Source organism: Rana temporaria, chromosome 2 (genome assembly GCF_905171775.1).
Source record: "Rana temporaria chromosome 2, aRanTem1.1, whole genome shotgun sequence".
In the NCBI taxonomy this organism is placed as follows: Eukaryota; Metazoa; Chordata; class Amphibia; order Anura; family Ranidae; genus Rana; species Rana temporaria.
Genome location: NC_053490.1, coordinates 119,332,325 through 119,353,227, shown reverse-complemented (window position 1 = coordinate 119,353,227; position 20,903 = coordinate 119,332,325). Strand labels below are relative to the sequence as shown.

The 20,903-nt window shown below is 43.3% G+C and overlaps 1 protein-coding gene across 2 annotated transcripts in view; it reads right to left on the bottom strand.

Moving 5' to 3' along the window:
• AVIL (advillin) overlaps positions 1-20,903 on the bottom strand; it is a 97,004-nt gene that overhangs the window by 64,520 nt on the left and 11,581 nt on the right. Inside the window, exon 1 of one of the 2 annotated variants that reach the window (XM_040340860.1) lies at positions 3,321-3,482. The exons of the other annotated variant lie outside the window; for it this stretch is intronic. The gene's annotated coding sequence lies outside the window, so the exon portion shown is untranslated. Of the gene's footprint in view, positions 1-3,320; positions 3,483-20,903 lie in introns of those variants that run through there. 2 annotated transcript variants of the gene reach the window in all.

Genomic DNA, 20,903 nt, shown 5'->3' with positions numbered 1-20,903 from the left:
AGGCATTGTAAAACTCTGACATTCACAGACATAACTAGGCATGATGGGAATTGTAGTTCCTGAACAACTGAAGGGCCGTATTTTGAAGACCCATGATCTAGACAACATTAAGCCACAGGATGAGACCCAGAGGAAAGTGAAGGCGCATTGTGACCTGTTGATAGGTCTAAGTGTAAAGTGAGAGCATAAACTGACTGGTGGCAGTTCATGTAGTGTTCTTGGAGTCAGGATTTACTGCGGATATATGCAATATTGAACATTTATGTTGCACTATCTATTCATTATATTTGTCTTGATTACAGCATCAAGTTGGGAATGTTTTTGAGCCAAGGGGTTCCCACCATTATTATTGCACTATAAAAAAATGGTATAATTTCTTTATTGTGTAAGTTTTGCTTTTGAGTGGTCCCCGCCACTGTTGTCACTATATCACTGATTTATAAATATCAAGGTTTTGAGTATTATTTTGCACACTGTATTGGTTTAATATTTAATGTAATGCTGACTATATGAAGCACTACTATTTGTTTTTGTATTGTAAGTTTGATATTATTACATACTAAAGCCCTGTACACACGATCGGTCCATCTGATGAAAACGGTCTGATGGACTGTTTTCATCGGTTAACCGATGAAGCTGACTGATGGTCAGTCGTGCCTACACACCATCGGTAAAAAAACGATCGTGTCAGAACGCGGTGACGTAAAACACAACGACGTGCTGAAAAAAAACGAAGTTCAATGCTTCCAAGCATGCGTCGACTTGATTCTGAGCATGCGTGGATCTTTAACCGATGGACGTGCCTACAAACGATCTTCTATCGGTTAGGTATCCATCGGTTAAATTTAAAACAAGATTGCTTTTTTTTTAACCTATGGATAAATAACCGATGGGGCCCACACACAATCGGTTTGGACCGATGAAAACGGTCCATCAGACCGTTTTCGGCCTAACGGGTTCCACCACTATTTGTGAATCATTAATTTGAGAGGTAGCATCGCACTTTTTTGTTTTTGTTTCTGTTTAGGTATGAGAACACAAAGCAGTGCTTAGCTGCAAGCCTTCACCCATCCACTTAGATATTTTAATTTACCAGTATTCCCTGCTATATACGATAGATAGTAGCGTGTGTGATTATCTTTATTAAATGCTTTAGGATCAGTGCCATCCTGACCTCCCTGGGGCCCTAAGCAAAATGACATGTCACATTAAAGTTAAGAAGTGGGGGGGGGGGCACTGCCGACAGTGACATGTCACATTAAATATTAAAGTTGAGAAGCAGGGGGGAGGGGGTGTTCTGCTATCGGAACTGACATCTTACATTAAAGTGAGAAGGCGGGGGTGCTGACTTCTTACCTCTTCTTCCATGCAGCCAGCAAGTTGAGAAGCGGGGTGAGGGGCCAAAAATTACTTCTCACCAGGCGGGGCCTCTAGAAATTTGGGGGGCCCCCTACAGCTTTGCGGGGCCCTAAGCGGCTTGCATAGTGAGCCTATAGGGTGGATCGGCCCTGCTTAGGATATTTCTTAACAGCATGATCCCCACCTGAGAGCCGGACTGGAAGTAAGATCACTCTGTTTATGGCTATCTTTCACTTTAACAAAAGATGCATGAAATAAACTTTAGGCTAATATATATGAACCTGCTATGCCCTCTTATAAGAGCTGGCCATAGTTAGTGAATGCAGGTCAGACACACCACCATAATTAATCAATAGGCAATCTTGTTTGAGTTTATTTGCGCACAAACTTGAGTTGTATATGCAGGCATGTACAAAGTGCCAGTCATACCCGGTTTGGGCAGTAACTACCAACCAGAATAAAATACATTTTTCGTAGAGATTGAAAAGACATGGGGGCAGATCCACAAAAGAATTACGCTGGCGTATCTATTGATACGCCGCGTAATTTTAAAGTTCCTGCGTCGTATCTTTGTTTTGTATCCACAAAACAAGATACGACTGCATCTGGGATCGATCCGACAGGCGTACGTCTTAGTACGCCGTCGGATCTTAGGTGCATTTTTCCGCCGGCCGCTAGGTGGCGTTTCCGTCGAATTCCGCGTCGAGTATGCAAATGAGCTAGTTACGGCGATCCACGAACGTACATCCGGCCGGCGCATTTTTTACGTCGTTTGCGTTCGGCTTTTTCCAGCGTATAGTTAAAGCTGTATGGTGGCGTTCTCAATGTTAAGTATGGCCGTCGTTCCCGCGTCAAAATTTGAATTTTTTACATTGTTTGCGTAAGTCGTTCGCGAATAGGGATTTGCGTAGAATGACGTCACCGTCGTAAGCATTGGCTTGTTCCGGTTAAATTTCGAGCATGCGCACTGGGATACCCCCACGGATGGCGCATGCGCAGTTAAAAAAAAACGTCATTTACGTCGGGTCACAACGTATTTACATAAAACACGCCCCCATCACAATGATTTGAATTGCGCGCCCTTACACCGCCAAAGATACACTACGCCGCCGTAACTTACGGCCCGGATTCTTTGAGGATTCGAAAAAAAAAAAGTTACGGCGGCATAGTGTATCTTAGATACGCTACGCCCGGCGGAATAATGAGCCGCTGACTGTGGATCTACCCCATGGTCCATACTGAGGTCCCAATGTGTTCAGAGACATAGTTACATAGTTAGTCAGGTTAAAAAAAGACACAAGTCCATCTAGTTCAACCATAAAAAAAATAAAAACATAAAATAAAATCAAAAATATCGTACAATCCCATATACTCAATTCTATACCCACAGTTGATCTAGAGGAAGGCAAAAAAAAACAGCAAAGCATCATCCAATTTGCTACAGCAGGGGAAAAATGTCCTTCCTGATCCCCCGAGAGGCAATCAGATTTTCCCTGGATCCAGTTATATTATGTACATTTAGGAGAGAATGCAGGACTTTCTTAAAGCAATCTACTGAGCTGGCCAGAACCACCTCTGGAGGGAATCTGTTCCACATTTTTACAGCTCTTACTATGAAGAAACCTTTCTGTATTTGGAGATTAAATCTTTTTTCCTCTAGACGTAAACAGTGCCCCCTTGTCTTTTGTGTTGACCGTAAAGTAAATAACATCAAAATCATTATCCAATTCTATCATTGGGGTTGATTGATAATCATCCAATGTATAGCTACCTAATGAATGATTCCACTGAGATCCCATTGACAATGCATTACAATACAACCACCACATCAATCCTTACATCCCAGACTAAAGCTAATGATAAAAATCTAGCTCTGTATGTAATGTGCTTGCAATACTATAAAATAGACATGAAATTGATTCAATAGCTATTGAACATGTAGAAGTGAGGTTCATACTTACTAGAAGAGGCTGAGCAGAGACAAATAAACAGCAGCTTTCCCTGTTAGAATCCAGCGTGATATCTATTGTACATCACAATCTTAACAATGCCAGCAGAGGCGTGGAGCTGGCACCATGCTCTGCCCATTATGGGTCACACCCTGAGCCACGTGGAAAACGTTAAGCAGAAAGACTTCAGTGATGGAATATAGTGATGTACCATATACTACAGCATCTAGTATATCCGTCTTGCATCTTTGTATTAAAGCAAACACAAGCCATATGACTGCTATCGCTGTGTTCACCAACCAATCCCCAGAGGATATTGTGTAGATAAATATACATTTTAGAACCCATTAACAAGAAAACCTATTGATTTTTTTAAGTGAATCTGTGAAGATAGAAGGAATCTGGAGGCTGCCATCGCTCACTTATATTTAAAGTTGAGGCCCTGGGGCTGTCATTTTGATCCTACGCTTTGATTAACTAGCAAGTCCCTGAACTAAGGAGGCCTACCTGAAAGCTTATCTTCAAATATCAAACCGATATTTTCACAAAAAATAATTATTATTAGTCTTGGGGCTCATTCACATGAGCCTGTACAGTGTGAATCAGTGTTGTTTTTTTTACAATGTGGCTATTGCTGTGTGCAGGAAGCCCATGTTATGCTATAGGGACGCAGTGGCTGTAGGAACAAAACTGTGGGTCCTAATTTGACAAGTGTGGATGCAAGTGTACAGTCCGGAACACAGTGTGCACACTTATCAAATTAGGATGTGCAGCTGTGTTCATATAGAATAACAGGCGGTCCCAGCTGCACAAAAAAAACGCTTATTCACACTTGAGTGAAATACCAGGGGTCTAAGCCCCTGACATCTCTCCTTTGAGACAGAGAAAGGTCCTGCTTCACCGTTTCCCTGTTGTCCGGCCCCCCGTGTGCCCGGCCCCCCTACAGGAGGCACAAACAAGGTTCATAAAGACATGGATGAGTGAGTTTGGGGTGGAGGAACTTGACTGGCCTGAACAGAGTCTTGACCTCAACCTTGTAGAACAACTCTGGGATGAATTAGAGCGGAGACTGCGAGCTAGGCATTCTCGTCCACATCATTGCCTGACCTCAAAAATGTGCTTCTGGAAGAATGGTCAAACATTCCCATAGACACACTCCTAAACCTTTTAGACAGCCTTCCCAGAATAATTGAAGCTGTTATAGCTGCAAAGGGTGGGCCAATTCAAGATTGAACCCTGCGGACTAAAGCAGGCCATACACGGTTGAATTTCGAACAAATTTTCTTTTCAAAATCAGAAAGTTTTATTTTTTTGTGATCCGATGATGCCACCATTGATTTTCGAAATTCGGCCGACAAAATATTCATGTTCTCTTCGTTTCTCTCCGGGAATATTCTTTTCTTGCACATGCAAGTTTTTTTTTCTATTACATTTCTTGCACGATTCTCCCATCATTGATCAGAAAATCGTTTGTTTTTCAAAAAATTTCCAACATGTCAGATTTCTCAAATTTGCTTGCCGCACGAAAATCGGCTGTTGCTGCAGCCCACTAACGGTGCGAAATACGAACGAAAAGGATGCATTAAGGTGAAAAAACATTTACCTTTACAACCCCTTTAAGGATGCTTCTGAAGGCCTTTCCATGAGAATCCATCCTCTAATGTCTGTTTGTTTTGGAGTATCCTGCGCTCTTATCCCTCTGCCCTCCTGTGTTCAAGCAGTGCAATAATTCTTCAATAAGACACCCTAGACTGAGCCGGAATGTTAGCAGTGTTCTCTGGAACTGGTAGCTGGACTTGGAAGTCTCCAACCAGGTAAGAGAGACCTGTATTTCCAGCACCCCCTCTGGAGGTTAGCACTAGACCGGGCCTTTTCATGTAACAATCAGTATTTTTTGCTAGAAAATTATTTAGAACCCCCAAACATTATATATATTTTTTTTAAAGCAGAGGCCCGAGAGAATAAATTGGTTGGTTCTGCAACTTTTTATGTCACATGGTATTTGCGCAGCAGTTTTTCAAGTGCAATTTTTGGGGGGAATTTTTTTAAAAAACATTTTTTTTTCTTTTTAAAGTGTATTTTGTGTGTGTACTCGAGAGAGGAGCCGGACTGCAGGAGTTGGGAGTAGGTAGGCCTCCCCCAGAGGCAATCTGCCACCTTTCTCCATGCCCCGGGTGGCAATGGCGGGTGTGTGAGGGGGTCCTCCCACATAGCCCGCCCTACCTGCTCCGCTTTGAAGCCCAACGGGGCAGAGGGACTCCCTATAAGGGAGTGAGAGGATCTAGCCCCGCTCGAACCAGCCCCGTTAGTCCTTCGCCTCTCTTTTTAGAGACCGCGTGGTCAAAGTGCATGCATGTTAACCCAATTTCGAGTGCTTTTAAGTGTGGTGGTTTTAGTGGGAGGGGGGTGGGCGTACTAAGCGCAGGCTTTCCTCGCATAGCACACCCACCGGGAGCCGGGCTGAGACCACCAAACTCAATTCACATGTAGCCGAGACCGGGATCCGAACCCCTAGCTGCAGAGGTGAATGGCGCAGTGCCAATCGCGTTGAGCCACCGCAGCTCCTTTTTTTAAATTGTTATGCAAAAAAGACAATACATAAACCAATTTTTTGTGAAAGATGATGTTTGATTCGGAGAAAATTGATATCAAACATGTCATGCTTTAAAATTGCACCTAGCCCGTGCAATAACGACAAACGTATTACATTTTACTGTCCATAGGCAGCGCTTTAAAAGTCTTTACAGGTTACCACTTTAGATTACAGAGGAGGTTAGTTCTATTATTACTGCCCATGATCTGACATTTGCGGTTATACTTCACATACTGTATGTGGGACAATCACTGTTTGCATGTTCTTAAAAAGCATTCAAAACACCAGATCAGTGTTTTTGAATGCTTTTGAGTCTTTAAAAATGGCACCATTGACATCCGGGTAAGCCGGAAGTGATGTCATCACTTCCAGGTTACTATAGTGAACATCTGAACCTGGCTTTGTTTGGCTGTCCGACCAGCCGGTTTATGTGCCGGCTGTTTGCTTGGGTCTCCTGATGGGACAGCAAGCCACGTAAGGCGGCGGGAGGGGGGATGGGGGGTGGATGTCCCCTCCCTCTGCTTTTACAAGAGAGCCAACCGCCGACTATAAAAAATGGTACCGGTATGATGCCTGCAGCTGTAGGTATCATTCCGGTATAACCACTGAAAGTCGGGAAGTGGTTAAACAACGTGAATGGGCAAATCTTCGCTGCCAGCTATTCTAATTTGACAGCTAGCTCCTGTGGCTGTCAGAACATTCTAAAGCCTCATACACGTGATCGGACTTTCCGATGGGAATTGTGTAATGGTAGGCTGTTTGTCGGAAAATCGAACCCTTTGTATGCTCCATTGGACAATTGTTGTCAGAATTTCCGCCAACAAATGTGACATACCATGCTTTAAAATCGTTGTCGGATTATCCGATCGTGTGTCCAGAAGTCCGCCGGAAAAAAATCCAAAGTACAAACACTGATAGTTACATAGTTAGTCAGGTTGAAAAAAGACACAAGTCCATCCAGTCCAACCACAAAAACAAAAAAAAAAACAAAAATAAAAAACACAGTAAAATCCTATACACCCAACTCCATTCCCACAGTTGATCCAGAGGAAGGCAAAAAACCCAGCAGAGCATGATCCAATTTGCTACAGCAGGGGAAAAAATTCCTTCCTGATCCCCCGAGAGGCAATCGGATTTACCCCTGGATCAACTTTACCTACAAATCTTAATACTCTGATGTTCAGATGCAATGCTAACCATAAAACAACATTAGTAGAAGTTGCCCAAAGGGTGGCGCTAAAGAGCTGAAAACCATGTCGTTTTGTGTTTGTTGGCCAACAATTCTTTGCCGTTTGTATGCAATACAAGTTCACGGCCAACACCCTTCGGACAAGAGTCCTATGCTTTGTCCGCTGAAGAATCCGGTCTTGTGTACAAGGCTTAACAGTGACCTGCAATTGATTTCTGCAGTCAGTGTTCGGCTAACTTTTTTCTGACAAGCATCTTTGATTGTCAGAGTGCCCTTTGACATAAGGGAGAAATTTGCAGAGGCCACTTGAAAGCTCTGAGTTTCTGACAAGTCAACAGGTCTCTTTTTTTTGCACTTAACAAAGAGATATAATAAAATGCTCGTGATGGTATATTTAATGAACCAAAATGGAGCATATAAGATATGTTCATTGTTAGGGGTTACATGCACTTTCAGCGGAGAACCTGAGAACCTAAGTGCTTTGCTTTTCCCTGGCTGAGTGGAATTGGTCTAGATGGCAGCCTGCAACTCACTGTGGATTATTGCTGAATCAGAAGGCTGGGAGCTATTTGTCAGGGTTGTATTTAACAGATAAATGCAGATACACTCCACAATTTAAGGACACACGAGGATGACAGTTAAAAAACCTATTCTTTTTTTTTCTATTGTTCTGTAAAGCAGAGGGAGCCATTCCTGGTGACAAGTGGTTCTGACACATGGAGCACAGAACTTTAAGGCTAAGTTCACCTTTTCCAGAAATTTAGCCTATGCAGGTAATATGCCCCAGTAGGTAATTAAACTGTGCAGCTTTGTAAAAAGGTTGTTTCATTGTATTGCCATACCTGTAGGCCAATGTCCGTCCCGTGTTCCGGTTTTGATGCGCCCCCCTCTGATAATTTGGAGATATATACTGTATATATATATTATCTTTGCTCTGCCTCAGTGGGGACAGGGGAGAGGACGAGCGCCGTCATATTAAATACAGGAGAATCTCCTGTTTTACTCAGTGGACTCTGTAAACAGGAAGTCCCATCTCCTGGCTTCCATTGGATGACCGTTCTGTCTACATAGGAGGCAGGACATTGTAGTTGCAGAGTAAACATGGAGATTCTCCTGTAATGTAATCTGTTGGTGCTTGTCCCGCCCCCCTCCCTGTCCCCTCTGAGGCTGCGGATGAGCATCCATCAGGCTGCATTCATGGCAATGTGAGGCTGCAATCATTGCAAATGGTGAGACTGAATTCATGGCAATGGTGAGACTGACTTCATGGCAATGGTGAGGCTGCATTCATGGCAATGGTGAGCTGCATTCAGACAATGGTGAGGTTGCATTGATGGCAATGGAGAGGCTGCATTGACGGCAATGAGAGGCTGCATTGATGGCAATGGAGAGGCTGCATTCATGGCAATGGTGAGGCTGCATTCATGGCAATGGTGGAGGCTGCAGATGGGCATTGATGGGTGCCGATAAATACGGTGTATCCAAATAACACGTCCAAGCCCATCCTTAGTCCTTGAGCGTCGCTCAGGGATTCGTTGGAGCCACAAAAGATATATATATATATATATATATATATATATATATATATATATATATATATATCCAAAGAACACGCCCAAGCTTACCTTCACCACACAGCCACAAAGGCAAGATAATTCTTGTTGGGCAATGTATTAATGCTCGGACAAACACACTTAGACCACATTTTAACGGTTCAAAGAATGTCAGAATGTAACAAGGGGAGAATACTAATGGACATACAACTTGTGAATACTCTCTTCCTGGAAGACAAGTCTTAAAAAGGCTCCATACACTGTACCATTGGAAGGAACTTCTGACTCACTGGGAGGCTCCATTCGCACCTATGCAGTTTGCTCTGCAGTGCTCTTTGCATTTTTTACAACAATTTTACCGCGATTTTGCAGCGATTGCATTTTTTTGGGGCAGATTCTAAAACGCAAATCGCGGCAAGATCACGGTAAAAAATGCACTGCATGCTTTTCTGAAGCTTCTTCATTAAGTCTATTGAAGCAAAAAATGCAAAAAAAAATAACCCTTTTGCATTTACCACTTTGCGGACCGCCACAGGAATACGTCGCTACTTTGAAGACGAATACCGTTGTTATGATAGCAGCTAGCTGCCATAACCCCGGTATCTTCTTCTTAAGGGGGCGGCCCGCTTTCAGATAAAAGGGTTGCCGCAAGACCACTTTTATCGGCGGCGGGAGAGGGCACCCCTCCCGCCGCTCTCTGGTGCCCTCCGACACTTACCGGAGCCGTCGGCAGCGGGTGAGGCGATCGGATGCTGTCCCTTTTTTTAATTACATAAATTTTGTTTTGTTTTTTTATAAAATTTTTGTGTAAATATGAGATCTGAGGTCTTTTTGACCCCAGATCTCATATTTAAGAGGACCTGTCATGCTTTTTTCTATTACAAGGGATGTTTACATTCCTTGTAATAGGAAATAAAAGTGACCCAAAAATGTTTTGTGTCAATGTGTAAACGGACTTGTAATAAACGGACCGTTCGTCCGTACGTCTGAAAGGGGCCTTAGATGTAACGAAACAATATAAAAGGAGGACACACCTAATCTAGACAATCAATGTGTATTTATTCAGACAGGCCCTTGCACTACATAGTTGATTGTAGATCTAAGGGAGATTATGCATTCAGATTATATAGTGTATGGTGAGCGTAAAACAAAAGGTGATTTTGTTTTTATATACAAAACTAAATACCCATTTATTTTATACTCAGTCTTATTGATTTTCTTCTACTATATTTCAACTTATGTATCCTGCTGTATAAGGCCGGCCACACGCGTATCGAATCGTTCAAACCGTTAATGAGCAGGCTGAATGTACCAAGTTGATCGATCAACTTGGGTACAACCAGACTGCCAGATCCTCTTACGATTATCACTGTCTTCTTCCGGTGGGGACAGCGGTTGCAGGAAATAAATTTGCACCATGTATGGCCAGCCTAAGGCCTTGTACACACGAGCGGACAGTCCGATGAAAACAGTCCGCCGGACCGTTTTCATCGGACATGTCCGCTGGGAGATTTCGGTATGATGGCTGTACACACCATCAAACCGAAATTCGCGCGGACAGAGAACGCGGTGATGTAGACGACACCGACGTTCTCTATTGCGCAAGTTCAATGCTTCCACGCAAGCGGGATTTCTGTCCGCTGGTTAGACGTACTATGTCCGCCGGACAGCTTCCCAGCGGACATGTTTCTTAGCATGCTAAGAAACATTTGTCCGCTGGAAACTGTCCGATCCGCCGACAATTGTCCGGTCGGCCGTACAGACGACCGAACGTGTCCACGGAAACTGGTCCGACGGACCAGTTTCAGCAGACATGTTCGGTCGTGTGTACGGGGCCTTACTCTTGATTGTCAGGCAATGATCCTCAATAAATAGTTCACTGTCAAAAAAACAAACAAAAAGGTGATAACTAATCTAATTGAGGATTTCCTGAAAACTTCAGTGAGAAGTGACTGAATTTTAGTGTTTGTTTAAAATGTTATGTGTGCAATAAAACAATCCCGTGTCATCAGAACATGTTTGTGATCTTGGCTTGCTAAGGAAGATGTTAAAGGGGTTGTAAAGGTACAATTTTATTTTCCTAAATAGCTTCCTTTACCTTAGTGCAGTCCTCCTTCACTTACCTCATCCTTCCATTTTGCTTTTAAATGTCCTTATTTCTTCTGAGAAATCCTCACTTCCTGTTCTTCTGTCTGTAACTACACACCGTAGTGCAAGGCTTTCTCCCTGGTGTGGAGTGTCGTGCTCGCCCCCTCCCTTGGACTACAGGAGAGTCAGGACACTCTCTATGTTGCACATAGAGAAAGGAGCTGTGTGTTAGTGGGCGTCCTGACTCTCCTGTAGTCAAAAGGAGGGGGCGAGCACGACACTCCACACCAGGGAGAAAGCCTTGCATTACTGTGTGGAGTTAATGACAGAAGAACAGGAAGTGAGGGTTTCTCAGAAGAAATAAGGTCATTTAAAAGCAAAATGGAAGGATGAGGTAAGTGAAGGAGGACTGCACTAAGGTAAAGGAAGCTATTTAGGAATAACAATGTACCTTTAAAACCCCTTTAAGTTCAGTTTTGCAAAACATACTGTCTGTACCTAGTGTACAATTTACAGTAAAATAATATTTAGTGAGTCTCATAAAAAGAAAAGGAAGGTGCATCACCAGCTGCTTACAGCAACACACATATTTACATTCTTTCAGCAGTAATAGTAGATAGGAAATCACACTAAATTGCATGGAGTTTTCATTTCCCTATATCTTGATTACCCTGAATTCTCCCACAATCCAGCAATATATTGGTTAGTAAAGTGGCCCTATATATAGCGTCTATGTATGTGGTAGGGAAACTTTGTTGTCTTTGGGGGGCAGAGACTGGCTTGATAAACGATAAAAAAATGCATATGTTATATACAACATACTATATATATATATATACATAACATAATATATATATATATATACATAACATAATATATATGTTAGCACTATAACAATAATGGAAATGATTACATGTCTATAAACAACATTAGCTGTCTTACACCGATTGTTTAATTTTATAACATTAGCAGGACAGTCCAGTATCAGAACAGTTTTGATCAGAATAAAATAAGTCTAATGCCCCGTACACACGATCGGAATTTCTGATGGACAAAGGCAGATGGACTTTTTTCATCAGATTTTCCGATCGTGTGTAGCCCCATCGCAGTTTTTTCATCGGAAATTTCGATGAATTCCATCTGAGTTTAGATATAGAACATGTTCTATTTTTTTCCAATGTGATTTGGCTGGGCAAAAGCCCGATCGTGTGTACACGGCATAACTGGTATATACCTAACTTTTATTTTACAGTATCTGCAGTATCTCACAAAAGTGAGTACACCCCTCACATTTTTGTAAATATTTTATTATATCTTTTCATGTGACAACACTGAAGAAATGACACTTTGTTATAATGTAAAGTAGTGAGTCTACAGCTTGTATAACAGTATAAATTTGCTGTCCCCTGAAAATAACTCAACACACAGCCATTAATGTCTAAACTGCTGGCAACAAAAGTGAGTACACCCCTAAGTGAAAATTTCCAAATTGGGCCCAAAGTGTCAATATTTTGTGTGGCCACCATTATTTTCCAGCACTGCCTTAACCATGGGTCTTCAAACTATGGCCCTCCAGTTGTTCAGGAACTACAATTCCCATCATGCCTAGTCATGTCCGTGAATGTCAGTATGTTACAATGCCTCATGGGATGTGTAGTTCTACAACAGCTGGAGGGCAGTAGTTTGAGGATCCCTGGCCTTAACCCTTTTGGGCATGGAGTTCACCAGAGCTTCACTGGTTGTCACTGGAGTCCTCTTCCACTCCTCCATGATGACATCACAGAGCTGGTGGATGTTAGAGACCTTGCGCTCCTCCACCTTCCCTTTGAGGATGCCCCACAGATGCTCAATAGGGTTTAGATCTGGAGACATGCTTGGCCAGTCCATAACCTTTACCCTCAGCTTCTTTAGCAAGGCAGTGGTTGTCTTGGCGGTGTGTTTGGGGTTGTTATCTTGTTGGAATACTGCCCTGCGGCCCAATCTCCGAAGAGGGGGGACCATGCTTTGCTTCAATATGTCACAGTGCATGTTGACATTCATGGTTCCCTCAATGAACTGTAGCTCCATAGTACTGGCAGCCCTCATGCAGCCCCAGACCATGACACTCCCACCACCATGCTTGACTGTAGGAAAGACACACTTGTCTTTGTACTCCTCACCTGGTTGCCGCCACACACGCTTGACACCATCTGAACTGAATACGTTTATCTTGGTCTCATCAGACCGCAGGAAACGGTTTCAGTAATCCATGTCCTTAGTCTGCTTGTCTTTGGCAAACTGTTTGCAGGCTTTCTTGTGCATCATCTTAACAAAGGGGCTTCCTTCTGGGACGACAGCCATGCAGACCAATTTGATGCAGCGTGTGGCGTATGGTCTGAGCACTGACAGGCTGACCCCCCACCCTTTCAACCTCTGCAGCAATGCTGGCAGCACTCATACATCTATTTCCCAAAGACAACCTCTGGATATGATACTGAGGATGTGAACTTAACTTCTTTGGTCGACCATAGTGAGGCCTGTTCTGAGTGGAACCTGTCCTGTTAAACCACTGTATGGTCTTGACCACTGTGCTGCTGCTCAGTTTTAAGGTCTTGACAATCTTCTTATAGCCTAGGCCATTTTTATGTAGAGCAACAATTATTTTTTTACAGATCCTGAGAGAGTTCTTTGCCATGAGGTGCCATGTTGAACTTCCAGTGACCAGTATGAGAGAGTGAGAGCGATAACACCAAATCTAACACACCTGCTACCCATTCACACTGGGTACCTTGTAACAAAAACAAGTCACATGACACCAGGGAGGGAAAATGGGCAATTGGGCCCAATTTGGTTATTTTCACCTAGGGGTGTACTCACTTTTGTTGCCAGCAGTTTAGACATTAACCAGTTCCCGACCACCGCATGTACATATACGTCCACAATATGGCACGTACAGGCACATGGGCGTATAGGTACGTCCCCGCCTTACCTCGGTTCGGGGGTCCGATCGGGACCCCCTCCGGTACATGCGACGGCCGGGAACGGTGTACGGGAGGTCCGGGAGGAGGGGGCGGCTATTGGTTTCCAGCCGTCCCCTCTCGATCTCCCTCGGCGAATGAGATTGCACCTGAGCCCTCCCTGCCTGTGTAACTGTAAACACAGGCAGGGAGGAAGTGACGTTTTCTCCCCTCTGGCGGTCTTTTCGTCCGATTCCAGAGGAGAGAAGACGTCAGTACTGTGAGTTGCACCAACAGCACACTGACACAGCACACATAGGCACATAACCCCCCCCGATCCCCCCCCCAGCACCCCAGATCACCCCCTGTCACAGTGTCACTGATTGCAGTGATCATTTATTTTCTGATCACTGCTTTTAGTGTCAGTGTGACAGAAAAAAGTGTCAGGGCAGTTAGGTTTAGGCCCCTTTAGGTCCAGGGTAGCCCCCTACCCCCCCCCCAATAAAGGTTTAACCCCTGATTGCCCCTAAAGTTAACCCTTTCACCCCTATTGCCAGTGTCACTAAGCGATCGGTTTCTGATCGCTGTATTAGTGTCACTGTTGCCGCTAGGCAGTTAGTTTTTTTTGAGGTTCGCCGCCAGGTTTATATAGCGTTAGGTACCCCCATAAATAAAGGTTTTAACCCCTGATTGCCCCTAGAGTTAACCCTTTCACCCCTATTGCCAGTGTCACTAAGCGATCGGTTTCTGATCGCTGTATTAGTGTCACTGTTGCCGCTAGGCAGTTAGTTTTTTTTGAGGTTCGCCGCCAGGTTTATATAGCGTTAGGTACCCCCATAAATAAAGGTTTTAACCCCTGATTGCCCCTAGAGTTAACCCTTTCACCCCTATTGCCAGTGTCACTAAGCGATCGGTTTCTGATCGCTGTATAAGTGTCACTGTTGCCGCTAGGCAGTTAGTTTTTTTTTTTTTTTTTTTTTTTTTTTTTTTTTTTTTTTCACGTCAGACATAACCACAGCAAGAGACCTGCTCATGATTTTATTCATAATTCCGTCTCTATTTCAGGTATAGCATCATTTGTGGTAGTTTATTTTCTTATTTTTTTTTTATTTTTTTTTGCTTGGTTCTATATTTGTTATTCTGCTATTTGCATATTGTTTAAATTTTTTTTTTTTTTTTTTTTTAAACATAGCTTCTTTCAACCCTTTAACAATTTAAACGGGCTAGAGCGTTCCTCATATATACGAGGTCCAACATGCTATCATTACGTGATAACGTGGCGCAACACCCCATCCTAGTCCCTTCCCTCCCCTCCCCCCCCCCCCCACTACCCTTCCCACCCCTCCCGGACCATCTCCCGACTCCACCTAGTATTTTTATTTCCTGTAGTGCTGCATTCTTATTCCTCTCTCATATTTTCTGCGTATTTCCGAGACTTTTTGAAAACAATCCATGTTTCCCAGATATCCTTATTTCCTGCCTTGTTCTTTTCGCCACTGTATTTTACTTTCTCCCTCCTATAAGTACCCTCTACGGAGTCGATCCACTCCCATATTTGCGGGCTTGCCGGGTTTCTCCATTTTTGGGGTATCAATCGTTTCGCAGAGTTCAACAAATGCGGAATTAGTGATCCCCTATATTCGTTCACTGGCGTATCTCCCCCATGAAAGAGGACTATCCAAGGGTTATTTTCCAATTCTTTTTTAGTTATCTCTTTTATCAAAGCCAAAACTTTTCCCCAGAACGTTTTGATTTTTACGCAGTCCCACCACAGGTGGGCCATCGTTCCTCTTGCCTCACATCCTCTCCAACATTCCTCTGACTCCCCTACTCCGAATTTGGCCATTTTATCTGGGGTATTGTACCATCCTGTCAGACACTTGAAGTTCATCTCGGCGGTTTTTACATCAACCGCCGAAGTATGAGTCAAATTAAGGATTCTCCCTATGGTCGTCTTCCCCCTTGGGACTCCCAGGTCTCTCTCCCATTTCTGTATGTAGTTTAGCGTATCCGACTCGTCTATTTTCTGTAAATATTTATATACTTTGGAGATATTTCCTTTTGAGCTTTCGGTACTACACATCTGTTCCAGTGTAGTGTACTCCTCTCGTGACCTCAATGGGTGTGGGAGGCACTTAACGAATGACACCAACTGGAGGTATCTCCACTCGCTGAGTGCCTCCATTTCAATCCTGATTTCGTGAAGGGTCATAATTTTGCCCTCTAGTGTTATGTCTTTTAACTGTGTTCTGTTTTTAATCCACTTACCACCTATCTCTTTAGTCCCAGGTGCAAAATATTCGTTTTCTTTTAAATCTATAAGGGGTGAGTTGAATTTAGTTTTTAATTGTTTGTGTAATCGATCCCATATCCTTAAAGCGTTATGTGTAATTGCGTGTGTTGACGTGTGTAGGGTTCTACAATGTGGGGGGTTCCAGATTAATCTCCCTAACTGTGCCCTCGCTAACGTGCATTCAATACTTATCCACCTTTTATCCTGTGACTCTTTAGCCCATTCTATAACCCGTGTGAGGACCGAAGCGTTATAGTATAATCTAATGTCAGGTACAGCCAGGCCGCCTTTTTTCTTGGTTCGTTTTAGAGTTTGGGCAGAGACTCTGTGTTTTTTATTGTTCCATATGTATTTCATTAGAAGGGAGTTAATTATTTTAATATATGACGGAGGCAAATAAATTGGGACCATTTGGAATTTATACAAAATTTTGGGGATAAGTACCATTTTTACCACATTTATCCTCCCGAACCACGATATTGGTCTGTTGTATATAGTTTTAATTTCTCTTTTAATTTCGTCGAGAAGGGGGATAAAGTTTATTCTATATATTTTTTTCAAAGTATTTGCCATTTTTATACCCAAATACTTTATCTCTCTTTGCCAGGAGAAATTATATTTCTTCCGCAAATATAGTTCTTCGTCTTTGTGGATATTAATATTCAAAATCTCAGTTTTTGTTGTATTCATTTTATTTGTTTTAAAGGTATCTATTAACTTCGGGAGAGTGACTCTTGGGCTGCTTATGTAGAATAATAAATCGTCTGCGAAGGCTGACAGTTTATGCTCGTCTTCACCTACTTCTACCCCATAGATTTCTGGGTTTTGTCGGACCATTGCCAGGAGGGGTTCCAATGATAGGACAAAGAGGAGGGGAGATAGGGGGCATCCTTGCCTAGTCCCATTTTTCATCTCAAAAGGTGCGGAAATGGATCCGTTAATTTTGATCCTTGCACACGGGTGATGATATAGGGTTTTGATCCTCCTTATCATCCCTGGGCCTATTCCTATAAATTCTAAAGTTTGTATCAGGAATCCCCAGTCTACCCTGTCGAAAGCTTTCTCAGCATCAACCGACAGGAATAGACCGGGGGTCCCACTTTCTTTAATCTGCTCAAGGAGGAGGAGCGCCCTCACGCCATTATCTTTTCCCTCCCTCCCAGGTATAAAACCTACCTGGTCTGGGTGGATAATGGCAGTCATCACTCCCTTCATTCGTTCCGCTAAAATTTTTGCATATAGTTTCGTATCTGTGTTCAGGAGTGAGATCGGTCGATAACCTGAGCAAGTCGTATTATCCTTTCCCTCTTTTTTAATCACTGTAATCGTTGCTGTTAAAGCCTCTCTACTCATGTCATAGTCTATTCCAAGACCATTAAAGTATTGGCAAAGTCTGGGGATTAAGATGGTGCTGAACTTTTGTAGGTAGGCAGATGTAAAGCCATCTGGCCCGGGACTTTTCCCCTTAGGAGTGTTTTTTAAGGCCTCACTTATTTCCTGTTCCGTTATTAAACCTTCCATCTCTTCTACCTCCCCTTCTTCTAATTTTGGAAGATTAGCTATTTGTAATATTTCCCTATTCTTATCTATTTTTTCGCGTGGACATCTGATCTTTTGTTGGATACCGTAAAGTTCTTCATAGTAGCTCCGGAATACTTCTGCTATTTTACTTGTCGCGTATACCAAGTCACCATTTCTGTTCCTGATTTTTTCTATAAAATTCCTAGTTTTCTTTTTTCTTACCATTCTGGCCAAGTTTTTACTAGGTTTGTTTCCCCAGATATATCTTTCTCTCTCTATCCGGTCTGTATATTTCTTAGTTTCTTGTTCCGCCAGAGCTCTATATTCATCCCTTCTTATACGCAACTTATGAAGTATTTCCCTCTTTTGCCCCTGTGATTTATGTTCCTGTTCCAGCCGATATATCTCCTCCCTTAATGTTTTTAATTTACTTGTTCTTATTTTATTTTTCCTTGCCCCTTCTACAATAAAAATTCCTCTTATATATGCTTTATGGGCATCCCAGAGGGATGCTCTTGAAATCCCCTCCTTATCGTTCTCCTGAAAGTAACGTTCCAATTCTTTCTGTATCCTCTCCACTACCTCCTCATCCCCCAACAGACTCTCATCCAATCTCCATTCTGGTGGTATGTCTTTTTGTATAGAAGTTTTTATTTTTAAGGTTATAGGGGCGTGGTCAGATAACGTCATGATCTCACACCTTGCTTCTATCACACTCTCCAGAAGTCTGTGGTCGATGAGGACGTAGTCGATCCTCGAGTACGTCCCATGCACCGGTGAAAAAAACGTGTAATCGCGGGCCCTCGGATTGAGGATCCGCCATACATCCACCAATTGATTTTGTGTCATTTGTTTTATCAATATCTTTAGTTGCTCACGATTTGTCCCCTGTACACAGGACGTACTATCGAGGCTTGGGCTCATGCAGAAATTGAAATCTCCCATCAAGACTACATGGCCCTCTTCAAATTCTTTTAATTTTCTCATGATTTTTCTAATATATTTAACCGAGTTCACATTGGGGGCGTACACATTAGCCAGGGTATAAACCTCTCCTCCTAGTTTTATTTTCAAGAACAGGAACCTCCCCTCCGGGTCTGTTTGTCTATCCACCAATGTGAACCGGATTCTACGAGCAAATCCAATAGCGACCCCGCGGGATCGCGATGAGATTGTATCCCCGTAATACCATATCGGGTATTCTGATGAATAGAGCTTTATATTGGACTCCAAGGTAATATGGGTCTCTTGAAGGTAGGCGATATCAGTTTTATACTGTGTTAATTCACAGAGAATTTTATGTCTCTTAATATGAGAATTTAGCCCTTTTACGTTATATGAGAGAAACTTGACATCTGTCATATAACTTTTTTTTTTTTTTTTTTTGTTTTTTTAAGCGTTTGGGATAATTTTTTTATGGAGTCGGTCAGATGGTCTCCCTGCCTCCCCCTACCCCCCCGCCCCCCCCATTCCCTCCCCCTCCCTCCTCCATCCCATCCCCCCTCCCTCCCTCCTCCCCCGTCCCATCCCCCCTCCCTCCCTCCTCCCCCCAGGCCTATTCTTGGCCTATGAGCCTTGGAAGGGCAATTCCTCGCCTTCACCCTCAACTCCTCTAATTGTGGTGGTGCTCGGGCACTCCCTTGACTCCCCCCCTCTCCCTCCCCCCCCCCCGGTCCATGATCCCGGAAATCCAGGTAATTCAGAGCCCCACTAATCCACCCAAGCCGATAAGTCGGGGGGTTCTAGCTGCATTTTAGAGCAGAAATCATTCAGTTCTTCTGGAAATCTTAGTCGAGCCGTTTTACCTCCCTTAATGCCTATAAGGCATGCCGGGAAGCCCCATTGGTACTTTATATTTTGTGCCCGCATCAGCTCTAAGAGTGGTTTCAAATGTCTTCTCCTTGCCAGCGTTTCCTTAGATAGGTCAGAGAATATTTGTAAGTCAGTCTCTCTATATCTCAGGGGGGGTTTCCCCCTAAGTCTTCTCCAGATTTCTGCTTTATCAACAAAATTCTTGAACCGGACAACAACATCTCTTGGCCCGTATCTATCTATCATCTGGGGACTTCCCACTCGATGCACTCTTTCAATTTTGAGGGGCTTCATTTCTGCTGGTCTCTCAAGTAAAGGGCAAAAAATTGTGTTCATGATCTCCATAAGGTCTTCCTCCTTTTCCTCCACTATCGCTCTGACTCTAAGGTTCTGTCGCCTGTTGCGATTCTCCTGGTCCTCTATCCTGTAAGCCGCTACTCTCTGGCTCTCGGTCAGGGCCCTAACCTGCCCTTTCAGGGTGTTTATTTCTTGATCCTGTTCCTCTAATCTCCTCTCTGTCTCTACTACCCTTTCTCTGAGACCTCCGAGGTCCACTCTCACCTTATTGATCTCTGTCTTTATGACATTTTCCATCCTTAATAGCATAGCATTCATTTCTGCCTTTGTGGGAGGCTGTGAGTCCTGTAAGTCTGGGACCAACACTTCCGTGTTATTGTGATCTTGCTCGCTTTCTATTGTAGTTTCACTTTTAGAGCTCTCCGCGCTATTCGCTCCCTTTTTTGATTCATTCTTTCTTTTTTCAGTCTTTTTTGCGAGACCCGGACTTTTAAGGCTCCCCTCTTGGGTCATGTATTGCTGTATAGAGCTATTCCCCGAGTTATTCTTAATGGGTTTTAAGGTGACACCTCTCGTTGACCTATTCATTCTATTGGAGGGTCTGATTCTCTTCCCCAGTTTGAATGCGGATTTTTTCCAGTCTACTATTGATTCTTTTCTTTTTTCTCTTTTCTCTCTCCCTCAGCCTTGCCTTAGCTCTTCTTTATGGGGATATCTATTCCCCTCTTGCTACTCTCTCCCCTCCCCTTAAGGGGAAGAAAAAAAAAAAAAAAAAAAAAAAAAGAGGCGCAAAGGGGGAACGGGCTCCAGCAAAACAAAGGATATGGCCAGGAGCACCAGAGAGGGAAGGACACACAGGGAAGGAGTTCCCAGTATAGTACACAGGAAGAAGGGGGGACCAGACGGAGAATAAGGAAGATAAATAAAGGACCCGGAGTAGGGGCACCTCCTCTCCGTCCCCCTATTGACTCCCGTCCACTCCCCGTCCCCAACCCAGCTTAATTATTACAATGGACAGACCAACTGTTGTTTTATCTTCTTGTATCAGAGCTGTCTTCCATATGATTTTAGTATTTGAGCTGCGGTATTTTCTCTGGCTTGCCCTCCTAACCTATAGGGGCCTTTCTTCAGGTTGGATTTTCCAAGCTTCTAGTAAGATTTTATATACATGTCTATGGTTAGGGTGAAGGTTTTTGCGACTCTTTACCTACACTGCAGAAAATTCTGAATGTTATCTGGCAGGATGCTGGAACCTTCTATAGGCACCTGGTGGTTAAGCTCTATTCAGCGTTTCTTGATGTGCTATTACCTCC